This window comes from Odontomachus brunneus, unplaced genomic scaffold, assembly GCF_010583005.1.
Source record: "Odontomachus brunneus isolate Ranch 3 - 2012 unplaced genomic scaffold, Obru_v1 Obru_scaffold_150, whole genome shotgun sequence".
NCBI lineage: Eukaryota > Metazoa > Arthropoda > Insecta > Hymenoptera > Formicidae > Odontomachus > Odontomachus brunneus.
In genome coordinates, this window is record NW_022639600.1 from 533327 (window position 1) to 548844 (window position 15518).

Below are 15518 nucleotides of genomic sequence, written 5' to 3' on the forward strand. Positions count from 1 at the left end.
ACTGAAATAGTGCAAAACAGTGGTTTTACAATATTCGCTCTTCCGCGCAGTGCAATTTTTTGCTTCGCGCTTCTGTAACGCGCTCTTCCTCTCTGAGCTTTTCTTTTTTTCGCTGTCTCGTTAATTTTTACTCTCACTGCTGCCCGCTCATTCGGATGTTCATACCAAATTTGCTTTGCAGACGATATTTGAACGTTTTAGATATTGTGGTGTCTTAAGTTCGATAACTATTATTAATAATATTATAAACATTATTATAATTATTAATTATAATATATATTATAATATATATTATAATATATTATAATTATAATTATAATAGTAATTATAATATATATGATAATTATAATAGTAATTATAATATATATTATAATTACTAATTAAATACTAATTAATTATACTAACTAATGATATACTAATTAATTATATAATAATTAAATATATACTAATTATAATTATGTATGTCCACAGAGAATGGAGACTAAAAAGGTTGTAATTGGGGTAGTCTTGGTCTTTTTTTTTAGTACTGTAATTGCATCTATAATTTGCTTCCTGGCTAGGGCCTTGGGGCAATATTTAAAATCAAACTAAAGTTCCATGATGAACTTGAGCTACAACCTGCGTTCCAATATACAGGTACGTTATTTTGTTTATTAAACATTTTTTAATAATTTGAATATTAATTTTTTAGAATTAGAATTCTATGTAATTGTTATTCTGTTCTTCCGTAGGCACATTTCAACATGCACTGCAGTATTCTGTCATGCTTTATGCGGTCCACTTATTGACATTTGGAAGACTGAAATTTTATAGAAGTGGATCATGTTTGGAGATACAATCTTTCGTACATGGCAGAGAAGGTCACTCTTTTCACCAGCTGCGGTTAAAAAATATGATTCCTAAAACAGAAAATTAATTACTGGATATGTCTTAACTTGAGACGGCATTAACATATTGCCGTCTCAAGTTAAGATATATACAATAAAGCTGTTTTATGTTGCGATCTCAAACTGAAATATCTTCGGAACGCAGGTTATCTATTTGTAGCTGCAATGAGATCCAATCTATTTCACTCGCACTAAAATAACTATAAAATCACAATGATTGGACGCCATCTATCTATGTATATGTGTGAAAAATAAACATAATAACCAGAGTTGAGGATTTAATTATTCCTCATTCCTCTTCCTTTTCTTGGCCTCTTCCTTCCAAATAATTGCTATCGACAAAATGGAGGTGACAATTAGATTAATTTTATCGGGAATTTAGCTTTTACATAAATATGATATCGATTGATATACATGATTGTGTTTAAAGAAATATTATTTTCAAAAAGTTATGAAACGTAATTTGACGATAAAATATTTTAAAGATATTATGTTTTATTAGTATGCAAAAATTTATTTGTGCGAACTTCACATATTGCTTTTGTTATACTCGGCCATATCTCATAAGATCGTAAGAAGAGTAAAATTTAATGACAAGTAGTACTGTGTCAAGTACCTCGTTTTTACGACTTTATTAAGTAATTAATCTGGTAGATATTAATAATAATAGCGATAATCATTTTCCAATCACATACTATAAATCGACTAAATAATAATCGATTTAATTAAAGTTCTAGTTACATAACGCGACAATGGCTTGAGTAATCACGCGGAAAAGAATAGTTATTTAAATACGGCTATACGCGAGATATCCGATACGCGGTGAATCCGACTCGCACACAGCTCTCTCACAACTCTCGTTCATTTATGAAAGCGGTGCGGACTTCTGATCGAAAAATTCCCGGGAGCCTGAGAGCATCGTACACGCTGCCGTTTACACTTCAATCGTTTCGCTTCCCGCAGGCATCAGGTCGCACTGTTCGCTCTCCTCTTCGCGTATACCGCGTCAGCAAAATTGATCGCATGCGTCTCATCTGCGAGAGGTTTGTTATGCTTCTCGTATCTTGCATTCATCGACTGTCATTTGCGTTTCCTAAATAGAACATAAAATAGAGGCAACAGTTAGAAGAAAATTCACAACGTAAAGATATATCGACAGTTTTTGAGAAAATCTTGTTAAAAAAAGAATGAGCAAAGATAAATTAATCACAGCTTATACCGGGGTTTGTCTAGAGTCATTCGAAACCTGTTGGAAGAAATTTTCATATACCCATGATTCTATTTTTACATTTAAATAAACGGACAAGTTATATTAAATTAGATCTATTCACGGCAACAAAAGAAAAGAGGATTATATCAACATTAAAACGAAAAAAAAATAACGTCGTGTGTGTTAGTGAACACGTCATCTAAAGAATCATCAACGGCGAATAGTATTGTTAAACAAATCCAATTACTTTGGATCGACATTTTCAGGAAATCAACTAGCATGAGAAGGGTTCAAAGGTTTGTTCAAATTATTTGTCTACGATATGGATCAACTTACTCCGAAATTACCCATTACCAATTATCCGAGCTTACTCTGAAATTGTATTATTTGAAAGCGAGATTTAGCAGTGAAGTAGCTATGGCTATTGTCAACGTATTGAGCTATTCACCGATAGATATCAGTTGGCATGGAAGGAGAGCTCGTATCCAAATATGATAATCGGCGTATTTGCTCACGACTTACACGTATGCGCGCGCGTTGCTAAACAATCTGCTTTACGTTAAGATCGCAGCTGAGATCAAGTGTTTGCTAATGAATTCACTCATTGCGGTCATTGAAAAGATCGGTAGAACATTAGAATAATTATCTAATTGACTTTAAATTAAATTTAACCAACAGGCTATTTTGGTAGTCCTCGCTCTCGAGTAACAAGGATTTTTTTTTAAAGATCTAATGGATTTTTTCCGGATGTGGGTTCCAGAATTTTTTGTAGGCGACGAGCACGAAGATAATACAGATGGAATCATCTCCTGGTTAAACGAGGCGCGTTGGACTGAAGTATAACGTATCGTCACACTCAAGCTCGATAGCAGACGTACATACCCAGTAAGCAAATTGAGCGCAGACTGCGCGCAGATTGGCAGCAAATTTGATCAAAAACCCACAGCAAAGCTATCTGTGTCTACATTAGGCTACGGTTTTGGCGACAGATCTTGCTGTCGGGCAATTAGTGCCAAATTTGCAGTAAAAACCGCGCAAAGCTTGCAGCGCAGCAAAGTCTGCGCGGTTTCTGCCGCCAATCTGTCGTCAAATCGCTACAAGCTCTGCGCGGTTTTTCCTGCAAATCTGCAGCAATTATCCAACAACAAGCTTTGCCGCATATTTGGCGGCAATTTGGCAGCAAAATTTGATATAAGATCCTGCATCAAATTTGTTATCTATTTGCCATCAAAAGTTGATAGCAAGCTCTGCTCGAAATCTGCTTGCGCAGGTTTGGCTATCTGGGTACATCATATAGTCTGTCAAATAAATGCGTGTGCGGGTTAATTTGTAGAAAAAAATTATTTAATGCAATTTTCAAATATATGGATATCTTATACTCGAATAAAGATGTAATTATATTAATAATTTTTAGAGAAAGAAATAAGAACTCGCAAACGAAGATATCAATTAAAAAATAGAAAAAAGGAGCAATTCGAGTTCAAGCACAGGACTATTAGTGCTATGTACCATATAGGTAAAACCTTCCTTGTGTTAGGAAATCGTGTAATATTTATTGAACATGAATAATCAATATAAAACAATCATACGTTTCGGCTCAAACATGAATCCTCTTCAGTGATAATAAAAATTCAAAGTTTAAGATACGAACGCATTACAATTAATTAAAGACCTGAATAAATTGACATGAATGTTAATCGCAATATTAAAGCTGACAAGACCGTTACCGAAATAATATTAAGTAGTTAATTAATATTGAGAAGTAGCCGTCATAACTATAAAAAATCATAAAATAAAATAAAAGTAAGTAAAATTGAAATATAATAATTAAAACTGACAATATAAAATACCTTTGTTGAGCTCAGCTAAAAGTAAACCGATCCTGTCAACGATAACATCGCCACGTCTACGAAATACAAATAATTACAGATTTATATACTTAGCATTAACATTGCGGAAGAGAAGGAAACCAAAACAAAGTTTATTTTCATAACAAGCCGCAGTAGCTGTTGCCCAAATATTCAGTATCCTTTTGTGATTTAAGACCATGCTTTTGAAATTTGATGAAAATCATTTCTGAAATCAGGCGTTTCAAGTAAAAGCGTTCCTCATGTAAAACTTTGGCATGATCCCAATCGAAATCATGGTTCTTCCTCAAACGATGTTCCTGTATGGCCGTTAACTCCACCGTAGAACTCCTAGGAATTCTCCTATGTTCGGCAATACGTTGCGACGGTAGGCCGTCGCTCCGGAAATGCCACGGATCTATGCTCGCCGTATGCCGAGTTCGCCAAAAAAAATAAATCAGAGATGGTGGATGTAAAATATTTAATATTTATTATTAAGTTTTGAAAGGACGAAACAGATAAGTAACTTAATGCTATAACACAAGATGAGTAAGTATGGTGATACAAGGTAATATAATTAGTTCGCTAGGCGGGTCGCCGTCCCGAACGGCGGTGCGGTACACGCTTGTGGTTTCGAAAGGACGGTTCGTGGTACTTCGGTACCTCGCGTGAGTTCAGTCGTACTCGAGAGGTAGCTTCGTGAGGAATCAGGAAGACCTGGTGGAGACGCGGCAGCCCGCACCCCTATCCTTTAGTGACCTCTAGGAACCGTCGCGGAAGGTGTTGTTGTTATCGGCGCGTGACGCAGTTACTCGGGAAATTATCATGTAGGAGCCAGGAAGTCCTGGCGGAGACGTGGCAGACCGCACCCCTTTCCTATGATAATCCCGATTTCGGCGAGGAGTCTCGCCAAGATAGAATATAGGACGAGAAGCCTTGTCCTCGGAATGGCTTGGCGAGTAGACTCGCCGATGGAGTGGTTACGAGAATTCTCGTGGAAGTGTAGCTGGTAACGAGTACCCTCGTTAACGACCTAGATGCGAGTATACTCGCGGATAGCGACGAGAAGGCTCGTCTTCGGAGGCGAGAAGTCTCGCGGATAGCGACGAGCAGGCTCGTCTTCGGAGGCGAGAAGTCTCGCGGGCCTCGGTAGTCGATTCGGAAGCGGAGTGACTACCTCGGTGGAATCTCCCTTCGTTCGCGCGGCGTCGCGTAATATACTCTCACGATTGAGAGTCGGGATACGGTGCGGCGCGGAAACGCTCCGTCGCGTGAAGTAGTGGTAGCTTTAGATGGCGCCTAGGCGCCGGTTTCCTGTCCGACTGATGTTCGGTCGGACGGGTTCCTAACGACTCGGTATTGAGCCGTCACAACGTGTAGAGTCTTCTACTAGTTATGTTGGTCAAACTAATAGAAGACTCTCTACACGTATTACCGAACATAGAGAATTCCTACGAGTTCTACGGTGAAGTTAACGGCCATACAGGAACATCGTTTGAGGAAGAACCATGATTTCGATTGAGATCATGCCAAAGTTTTACATGAGGAACGCTTTTACTTGAAACGCCTGATTTCACAAATAATTTTCATCAAATTTCAAAAGCATGGTCTTAACTCACAAAAAGATACTGAATATTTGGGCAGCAACTACTGCGGCTTGTTATGAAAATAAACTTTGTTTTGGTTTCATTCTCTCCCACAAATCGTTTCCGCAATGTTAATGCTAAATATATAAATGTAATTATTTGTATTTCGTAGACGTGGCGATGTTATCGTTGACAGGATCGGTTTACTTTTAGCTGAGCTCAACAAAGGTATTTTATATTGTCAGTTTTAATTATTATATTTCAATTTTACTTACTTTTATTTTATTTTATGATTTTTTATAGTTATGACGGCTACTTCTCAATATTAATTAACTACTTAATATTATTTCGGTAACGGTCTTGTCAGCTTTAATATTGCGATTAACATTCATGTCAATTTATTCAGGTCTTTAATTAATTGTAATGCGTTCGTATCGTAAACCTTGAGTTTTTACTATCACTGAAGAGGGTTCATGTTTGAGCCGAAACGTATGCTTGTTTTATATTGATTATTCATGTTCAATAAATATTACACGATTTCCTAACACAAGGAAGATTTTACCCATATGGTACATAGCACTATTAGTCCTGTGCTTGAACTCAAATTGCCCCTTTTTCCTATTTTTTGATTGATATATTAATAATGCGTCCAGTCACCATCGACGTCGATAATTATCTGGTATCTTTGAGGTATGCTTTCGACCAAGTTAACGGCGTATTCATGCGGTAAGGACTTCCAAATGCGACGAATTTCTCGAGTTAACTGCTTTAAAGTGAATAATTTTCTTCTTCAAAGCTTGTGCTTGATGTATGCCCACACATTCTCGATTGGGTTTGCGTCAGGCGACTGCGACGGCCAATCAAGTGTAAAGATGCCAGACTGCTCCTTCCACTCGGTGCAGAGCTTGCTGCGCTGTTTAAGATCGTTGTTCTCCTGCAGGATCCAGTTTCCGTTGTTTTTGATGAACCAACGTTTGGCTGTTGGTAATAAAGATTTTTTGTATATTTCGTATTTTTGGAGTATTCAGATTATAGTAGGTAAACAAATGCAAAGCTCCGAAACCCAGTTTTAAAAACCAGCCCCAAAGATGCACTTTTACTGGGTGTTCCTTTATAGAAATCATACTAAGGTATCATACTAAGAATCATTGATAATTACTTATTTTCAGTATTAAAAATACTGGATAATAAGTAATTATCAATGATTCTTAGTATGATATTTCTATAAAGGTTTAACGGTCCGCTGTACCTACCTGTTGGTGGAAGTTGACCAGGCTCGTGGAGCGATAACATATTCCCAAACAGAAGTTTCGTCCGTAAAAATTACATTGTTCCAATCTCGGTCAATATTGTCCTTTGCCCAAGCGAGTCACTTCGTCACGTACTTTTCACCTAACAACGGTTTTTTCACTGTACTGCGCCATTTGATATCATGAGCATGGAGATGGGTTTGAATGCTATATCCAAACAGCTTCGTATGTTATATCTAAACCTTTTTGCTTCAATTTTGCTTCTCCTTGACGCAGTGTTAAGCCAGGATTCTGCGAAAATAAGTTCATTATTATTTTATTGGCTTTAGGGGACACTTTGCCTATCAAGCCATGTTAGGATAAATCATCGATAGTTTTCGTCTCTTTGTATCGCTGAACCCACTTACTCACGAATGATTTCGACTTCCCTATGTATTTAGCAACCGCTGCATGAGACATTTTCGGACCTTTCGGGGAACAGCCCTTATAGAAAAGTATCACTGGCTGTGATAAATTGGCCAGTAATAAATAGTAATTTTATTACTCGTACGAGTAATAAAATTATTGAACGAAAGTAATTATCACTGGCCAAATAATTACTTATCAGTATTAAATTTTTATAAGGGAGAGGAACACAGTCTCGTAGCGTGACGCATATGCGGCACTCATGGCGTTTTACGTGTTTATATGACAAAACTTCAATGTGAATCAACTGAATCTTTCACGAAAAAATTAGGACGATACCTTTTATCGACTGCTGTGCCACACATGCTCTTGACAGACTGTATGTTCTTTGACGGTAGAGACATTCTTTGCATAGTTATGTGAAGTTTCACGTGAAATTTTCAACGTAGAATAATGTTGGAATTGTGTGCGAAAACGGAAAGTTTTCATGAGCACATTGTCAGATTTACGAGGACTTGCTCAGTCTAAGGGAGGCTCACCCCTTAATCAAAAGAATTAATCAAAAGAATAATAATTTCGAAATTAAGCTTTTTTCTAGTAGGAAACATATTTGAGTTAATCAGCCGCTTGAAGTAGATTTAATAAGCAGGTGGACAGAAAGAAGTGGCATTTGTGTGTGTGTGTTTTTTTTTTTTTTTTTAGAGGTGGGAAAATACCTTTACGTATCATCAGGCGCGATGTTCTGCCTGGTATGTCGGACTCAGATATTCTAATATTTCTAATACCGACTAAAAAACCTCCTTTTTCTTCTGCCTCTGTTTCCCCCGCGGAACCGCCGTTAGGCATTACTTCGCGGGGAGAAGATCTAGCTACTGCTCTTCCTTCAGGTAGTTGGAGTCACTGCTTCTCTCCTTCTAATCATCATTTTTCCGGTTCGCCTCCTTTCCATGCGACGAAGATCCTGGAGAACTTCCGTCGCGAATGTGCTGGTCGCGTCCCAAGCCGCCCTCGACGAAAGCATCGCTTCCACCAAGTTCTCTGGTCGAATTTCTTGTCCTAGAATAGCTTCTCATGCATTGCGCAGCGAATTGAATCGGGGACACGCAAAGAACACGTGCTCCGCATCTTCACTGACTCCGGGGCAGGATGGGCACTCCGGAGAATCCTCATGTTTGAACCGATGAAGATACGCTCGGAAGCACCCATGTCCTGAAAGCATTTGAGTCAGGTAGTGGTTGACCTCACCATGATTGCGGCTTAACCAAGCATTTAGTCTTGATAGAAGATGGTATGTCCATCTACCCCTTGTCGTGGTATCCCATAGCACTTGCCATCGCTGTATGCTATTTCGCCGCTCCTCGATTCCGAGTTCCTCGGCACTAATCGTATTAGATCTCCTTCGCTGATAGAGAGCTTGTTGTTCTTCAGCAAGCTTCGATGGGTAGCATCCCAGCAATAGCGCACGCGGCATCCTCAGACACCGTGCGGAAAGCACTGGTGACCCTCAAAGCGCTCCTTCGATATATCGGTGCGATTTTCCTCCACGATTCTTGCTTTTTGAGGGTATCAGCCCAAACGGAAATCCCGTATGTGAGCACAGATGTAGTTACTGACGTCAGTAATGCCCTCCTCTTCTGTTTCGGGTCTCCTATATTGGGCATTAGCCGCGATAGAGTCGCTCCTACCACCGACGCCTTAGAACCCACATACTCCGCCTGCTGCTTAAAGTTGAGTCGGGCATCGATCATCATTCCTAAATACCGAAGAAAAGGTTGTGACGTGATTTCATGCTCTCCAACTCTCAGCGTGATGTTTTTCACTTGCTTTCTGCTGGTTATGAGCACCGCTTTGGTCTTGTGCTCTGCCAATTCTAAATTAACTGCCCTCATCCACTGGTTGATCCTCTCGTAAGTGATATCGAAGGCGAGGTTTATCTCTTCGAGATGTTTCGCGACGATCACTATGGCCACGTCGTCTGCATATGCCACGAGTTTAGCCTCTCTAGGTAATTTCACTTTCAATAGGCCGTCGTACATGATATTCTACAAGAGAGGACCCAGCACCGTGTGTATGTGTGTGTGTGTGTGTGTGTGTGTGTGTGTGTGTGTGCGCGTGTGTGTGTGTGTGTGAGAGAGAGAGAGAGCGAGCGAGCGAGCAAGTAAATGAGTGAGTGAGTGAGTGAATGAGAGAAAGAGAGCCTTGAGGTAACACCTCCTTAAGCTTACAGAATTTAAACAAATGTTTGACAAATGTTTGAGTTATCAAAAAATAGCAAACATTATAATCACTAAAGATTGTTATTAGGAGAATAATACAAGGAAAAGAGCGAAGAGCAAATGTCGCACGCAAATAGTAGAATAATAGTAAAAGCTTCCGATATATATGATACAGTACAAATGAATACAATATAAATGTTACAGTGCATCCCATACTAGACTAGGGTCATTTTTTTTTAAGTGAGGAAAATGCGTTACGCACGCCCCGGGCTGGGTGTAACCCGGCAGTGTGGGATTCCCTCTCCCCTCTCTAGCATGGGAGGAGAGTATACCCATTAAAAATCTCACTGTTTCCCTCCTTGCGTCTAGGGCTGCACTCTGATCACCTTCTTGGCATTGCTCTGAGTACAGCCAAACTAGGCGAGTGTCTAGCAATGAGTACATTAAGCTAATGATAAGAGTGATACTAAGAGAATAAGATTCACATGCAGCAAAAGATTATTAATGTATAATGTAATTAATCTTGCACGCAGGTAGTCCATAGAAGACATTCCAGAATCTACTTCTCAGACAGCACAAGTCCTCGCCTCTCACGATCAAGGAGAAAACAGAACATTGCGTTCGTGAAAGCGCTGAGGGAAGAATCGCTAACTATACTATCTGGCAGAGAGTTCCAGAAATATGCCATTCTAATCGAGAATGATTGTTTGAATATTTCAGTGCGACACAAAGGAATAGATATAAGATTACGATTATAGATAGTGCGCGTTCCTCCGATGCCGATTGCAGGAAAGGCAATAAGCTCGAATAAATATAAAAATGTATGTCTGTAGAACAATAAAGAAGAGACGGACCATGTTGTAGAGTTTTCTATGTTCGACAGATAGAAAGCCGACCTGCAATCGCACGGGAGTAACGTGGTCGTCCCGCTGATTATAAATAAATCGGATACAAAAGTTAAAAGAACGTTGCAGCCTAGTGTTAAGTTCACCTGGTATGTCGCAGCATACCGTAGAATAATAGTCAAAATGCGGCAACACTAGTGCAATAACCAATCGATGGCGGAGCTCAGTGGAGAAAAGGTTGCGATGTAACTTTAGCTGGTACAGGGAGCGACTAACTCGAGAGCAAATGTTAACGTGTTCACCTCACGACAAATTAGATGCCAATACGACTCCCAGAGACCGAACAGAGTGTTCGAAAGAAATGGAAGTGTTGGAAAGGCGAATACAATCGTTATTTACAAGGTTAAGCCGCCCTACGTATTGCCTGCTGCCCAAGCAAATCGTTTTTGTTTTACTAAGGTTAAATTTTAGTCTGTTTTGCTCAGCTCATGCATGTACCGCCTCAACGTCACTGGTAATCTGGGCAATACCCTCAAGAATGCTCGCGGGATGACAGTGTAAATAAATCTGAAGGTCATCTGCATATAAGAGATGTTTAGTCAGGGCCATGATTATATTATTAACGAAAAGAGAGAATAACAAAGGGCTGAGCACTGTCCTGCAATATACCAGCAGAGATCGGAAGCTTGGACGAGCTCTCACCACCAGACATCGCCCACTAAGGTAGAACTGGAGCCAGGGAAGAACAGGATTGGCGAGCTTAAAAGTTCTAAGCTTATCCAACAGTAAGGCATGATCAACAGTGTTGAAGGTCCTGCTGAAGTCAAACAAGACGAGCAGGGTAACCATGCGTTTATCGCCGTACATCCTCAACGACCTTCAGCAGAGAGAGACAGAGAGAGAGAGAGAGATCTGAAAAATTAAGGTTTCAAATTGTAAAATTTTATACAAATTGATTCAATAATATTTTTATGCAAATTATACGCTCTTAAAGTTTGCCTATTTTTTGAAGGCGTATAAAGTAATGCTTTAATTTTTATATGTATAGTTCAATTAACTACGAATTGTGTACATATGTGCGAATTTGCCTGTGTGTGTACGTGTGTGTGCGCTTGTCTCAATGATATTATTTTGACGATAAAGCAAACGCGATGTACAAACAAAATAATCAATCAATATAGCAAAGAAGAGATATCAATCACTACAATAATTGTAATCGATGTAACACATGCATACACACCTCTTTTTTGTGTGCAAAAATCAGATCAATGGAAGATGTATCACTAAATAGTTCCGGACCCCAAAAAGTTAGAACCTGAAAGAACAAAACGGAAAGTGAATTAATATGTACGACAAAGCTAACACCCGTTTAATTTAATGATTCACTTAACTGAGAAATTGAACCTCGCAATTAAATACAAATAGTACTGGATTTTTTCCGTGACGGAATTTGCGCATGCCTGGAGTGACGTAGCAGCTTACTATTGGATATCGTATAATCTATACTTTTACGCATGTCCAGAATCTCCTGAAACCGTTGATCACCCTTATAGAAATATCATACTAAGAATCATTGATAATTACTTATTTTCAGTATTAAAAATACTGGATAATAAGTAATTATCAATGATTCTTAGTATGATATTTCTATAAGGGCACAAGATGGTAAATTTTCATTTATTATTGTTACTAATCAGTATTACCGATTTATACAAAAAATTATGTGTACTACACGGGTACGTTTGTGTGCGTTATCCCCTCTGAATGCTACCGGTGCTACCGAGCTAGATTTCTGGTCGCATTGATCGGTAATGTAATGCTCATTTTTCTTAGTGACAATACAAATAAAGTCAAGTAATTTCTAAAATAAAAGAAAAAGAAAAAGAAAAATAAAAGAAAAAAGCGCGCTTTAGAAACTTCTTGAAAGAAAAACTGCGCATTTGAAACGCGCAGATATTCGTGCAGGTATTCGCGCAGGCTGTAGCAGTTCTGAGTGGAGCCTATTATTACTGAAAATTTTGGCGCGACGTTTGAATAGCACCTAATACTCGAAACATAAGTATATAAAAAATATTATAAAATATAAAATATTATTATAAAATTGTGACGATTCGAGATTCGTCACGACGGCCGAAACAATAATCACAAGACTAACAAAACGCCGAACAACCGCGCGCGGAATAACCGCAAGGTCAACAAACAGTCGAACTGTTTGTTATAATTTAGTATAAAAGCCGACAGAAAATTGATATCGGGAGAGAGATTGATCGGAAGGCTCTTCTCAGGCGCACGACCGACCGGAACTCAAAACTCCTAGAGATCCTAGACATCCCGTCGACCGAAGTGGATACGCGACGTCGGTTTCCATACACCGCTCTGTTGACCGAAGTGGATGCGCGTCGACATCCTTTCCTCGATACCGCTCTACCGACCGAAGTGGATACGCGACGTCGGCTTCCTATCTGCACCTCGCTCCGTCGACCGAAGTGGATACGCGACGTCGGCATCCTTTTTCCTCCTCACGCTACGCCGCTAACACCTACGATCGCGAACGCATACAGGACGTAAGATAACGGTGACAACGAGCGCCTTTAAACCAGCAAGGAAAAAAAAAAAACCAGGATAAATAAATAGATTAAAGCCGATGAGGCAACAGACTCCGAACGACGAACAATAGCGTATCCGGAAATAATTCCGACCGCGTCCCGCCTGACGCTCGCGCGCCTCGACGCTCGCAGCTGATCGCGAGACGACAACAACGGCTCCCGACGAGAGCAAAAACGCGACCACGCGCCAACGGCGTAACGTCGCCTGTAAATAATTGTAAATAGCTTTGAGATTAGAATATAGTTCCAAATTATTATCACCTATACCACTGGTTTTCATTTCACACACGAAACCCGGACCACACCGGCTAAGACTATCCCGCACGTAACGCAAGGCCGTTACAAAATATTATTATAAATTAAAATTCATATCTAAAAATTATTACAATAAGCAAAGTTAAATAAATATACTTTACTTAATTTAATATGGAAACAATTGAATGAACTATTTGAAAGTATCAAAATATATTTTAACGTAATATTTTATATTGAACTTATAAAGAAATAAATATTTTGAAGTTAAACAATAATTTTAAATGACAAATAGAACGTGGATTCAACACGATCACACAATAATGTAAATTGCAGTAATATAAATACATATACAGGGTGTCCTAGATTGTTCTCCGCATATTTTATGGAAATATAGAAGGGGTTGAGGTGAACATAAAAGTCCTATTCCGTTTTGTCCTATTCCTATTCGCCACAATAAACGAGAAATTAATTGTAAAAGATTAAGAAAAAAACGCACGCTTTATGATTAAGGGAGGAGCGCTCGCGATCTAGTAACATAGGCTGCGTTCCAAAATTCACTACCAGTACTGAAAATCTATAGTTCATGTCACGTATACGTATAGAATTACTGCCAGCACTGGCAGTAAATTTCGGAACGCAGCCATAGCAGGCAGATGTGAGCGCGCAGTTTATATCGCTATGATCTTACGTTTTGCCAACACGCTCTTATGTGACAGACTATATATCTAATGCTATGGATATGCATTTTATATGCGATGGTTCTAAGGAAAAGAAAATGTGAAATAAATTTACTGTTAAACAAAAAGATAGTATGGCATGATATGATATTAGACATGATAGTATTTTTTATTAAAAGTGCACGCGTAAGCGGCCAAGGCAACTAGTTGTATAACTTACCAAAACTAATAAATAAAAAGTCATCCGAGATGAAAATAGTTTAGGCTTCCTTTTTTATCATAGTCCATAGTGGTAGCATGAGTCCAATTGAACAAACTGGTCAGCGATTTGGTCAAACACTTGGAGCCTTCTTGTCCGACCCTCTCGATAAATACCATAGATGGTAGTAGATGACGAACATTGTCTCGACACAATTGAAATTTATCCATTTGTTTGCTATTCTCTGGAAACCGTAAAATACTATTAGGTGCATATCTACAGGGTGTCCCAGGTCACCATTTTTAAACTTTGCGAGATCGTAGAACGGATTGAGATGAACATAAAAGTCCCATATCGTTTTGCGTAATAAATCTTGAGATATTAATTAAAGAAGATTGGTGAATGATCACACCCGATATGATAGATGAGCTGTAATAGCGCGGTCTACTATTATATATTTATACATTAGTTCAGGGCTCGGCACATTTTGCCCTTTTCGGCCAATTCTTGGGAGCTCTCCCTTGCCGCGCGGCGAGCATAAAAAATGACGGTCGTGTCTCTAAGCTTGGAGCCGCGACTGGCCGCGACCGTCACTTGCATGGTCCGCCGCGCGGCAAGGAGGAGATAGAAGACGTAGCTCCCGAGAATCAAGCCGAAAGGAGCCGAAAAGAACAAAATGTGCCAAGCCCTGCATTAGATTAAACTAAACAAAAATGTCCTCAGTGATAAAAATGACTACATAGATTTTTAGATATTAATTTAAAAAAAATGTGAGTATTATCGCACACAATTATATAACAATTTTCTTTCATAAATAATTCATGAATAAAAATCTTCACTTTCGCGAAGTTTGAGAGTGGTGATCTGGGACATCATATATATGTAATGGTGAAGATAATAGAATTGCTCGCTACGCGTTCGCAATGTATAAAAATACAAATTAAAAAATACAAAGTCCATATTCTACGTAAAATATAATTATTATATATTATTAAGGTAGAAATTAAAATAGAATATAGATTTTACTATTAATTTTTTTTTGCAATTACCGAACATAATACATGCAGCTTATAAATGCTGCTCCAGCAAACATGGTGACGTCAAAGGATATATTAATGATGTATTATTGAGCCTTGAGACGTCATTAATACGTCATTAATACTGTGAGATGCAACTTGAATTTCTTTAGTGCAGCATAGAGTGCAGATTAAAGAGAGACACAGTGCTATATTCTTTTACCTTCTCATTTCTCTTGTTTCCCCAGGATAATGCGCTTCCGTAGTATCAATATTAGAGCTGTAGGCAATAAAAAAACATTTGAGAAGTGTATCAAGAAAAAAATGTGCAAACCATATATCGTGAAATCAAGCACATAAAGTACAATAATCATTAAAAGAAAAAAAACAGAAAATGAAATTAGCTATGAAGTGCGAAATCAATTGCTATGAAAATTAATAACAAATAACAGATGGGTATTATCTAAATATTCACAAATTGGATTCTGAGTAATCGGATATATACGTAATCTTGTAGAA

The 15518-nt window shown here is 38.6% G+C and overlaps 1 long non-coding RNA gene across 1 annotated transcript; it reads right to left on the reverse strand.

The window, feature by feature from the left end:
* Window positions 1-1488: 1488 nt before the first annotated feature.
* Window positions 1489-4012, reverse strand: LOC116850609. The gene is made up of 2 exons (XR_004379390.1): window positions 3948-4012; window positions 1489-1980 (listed from the first exon to the last, which is right to left on the reverse strand). It is a non-coding gene; the product is annotated as an uncharacterized LOC116850609 (long non-coding RNA).
* Between the last annotated feature and the right edge of the window lie 11506 nt (window positions 4013-15518).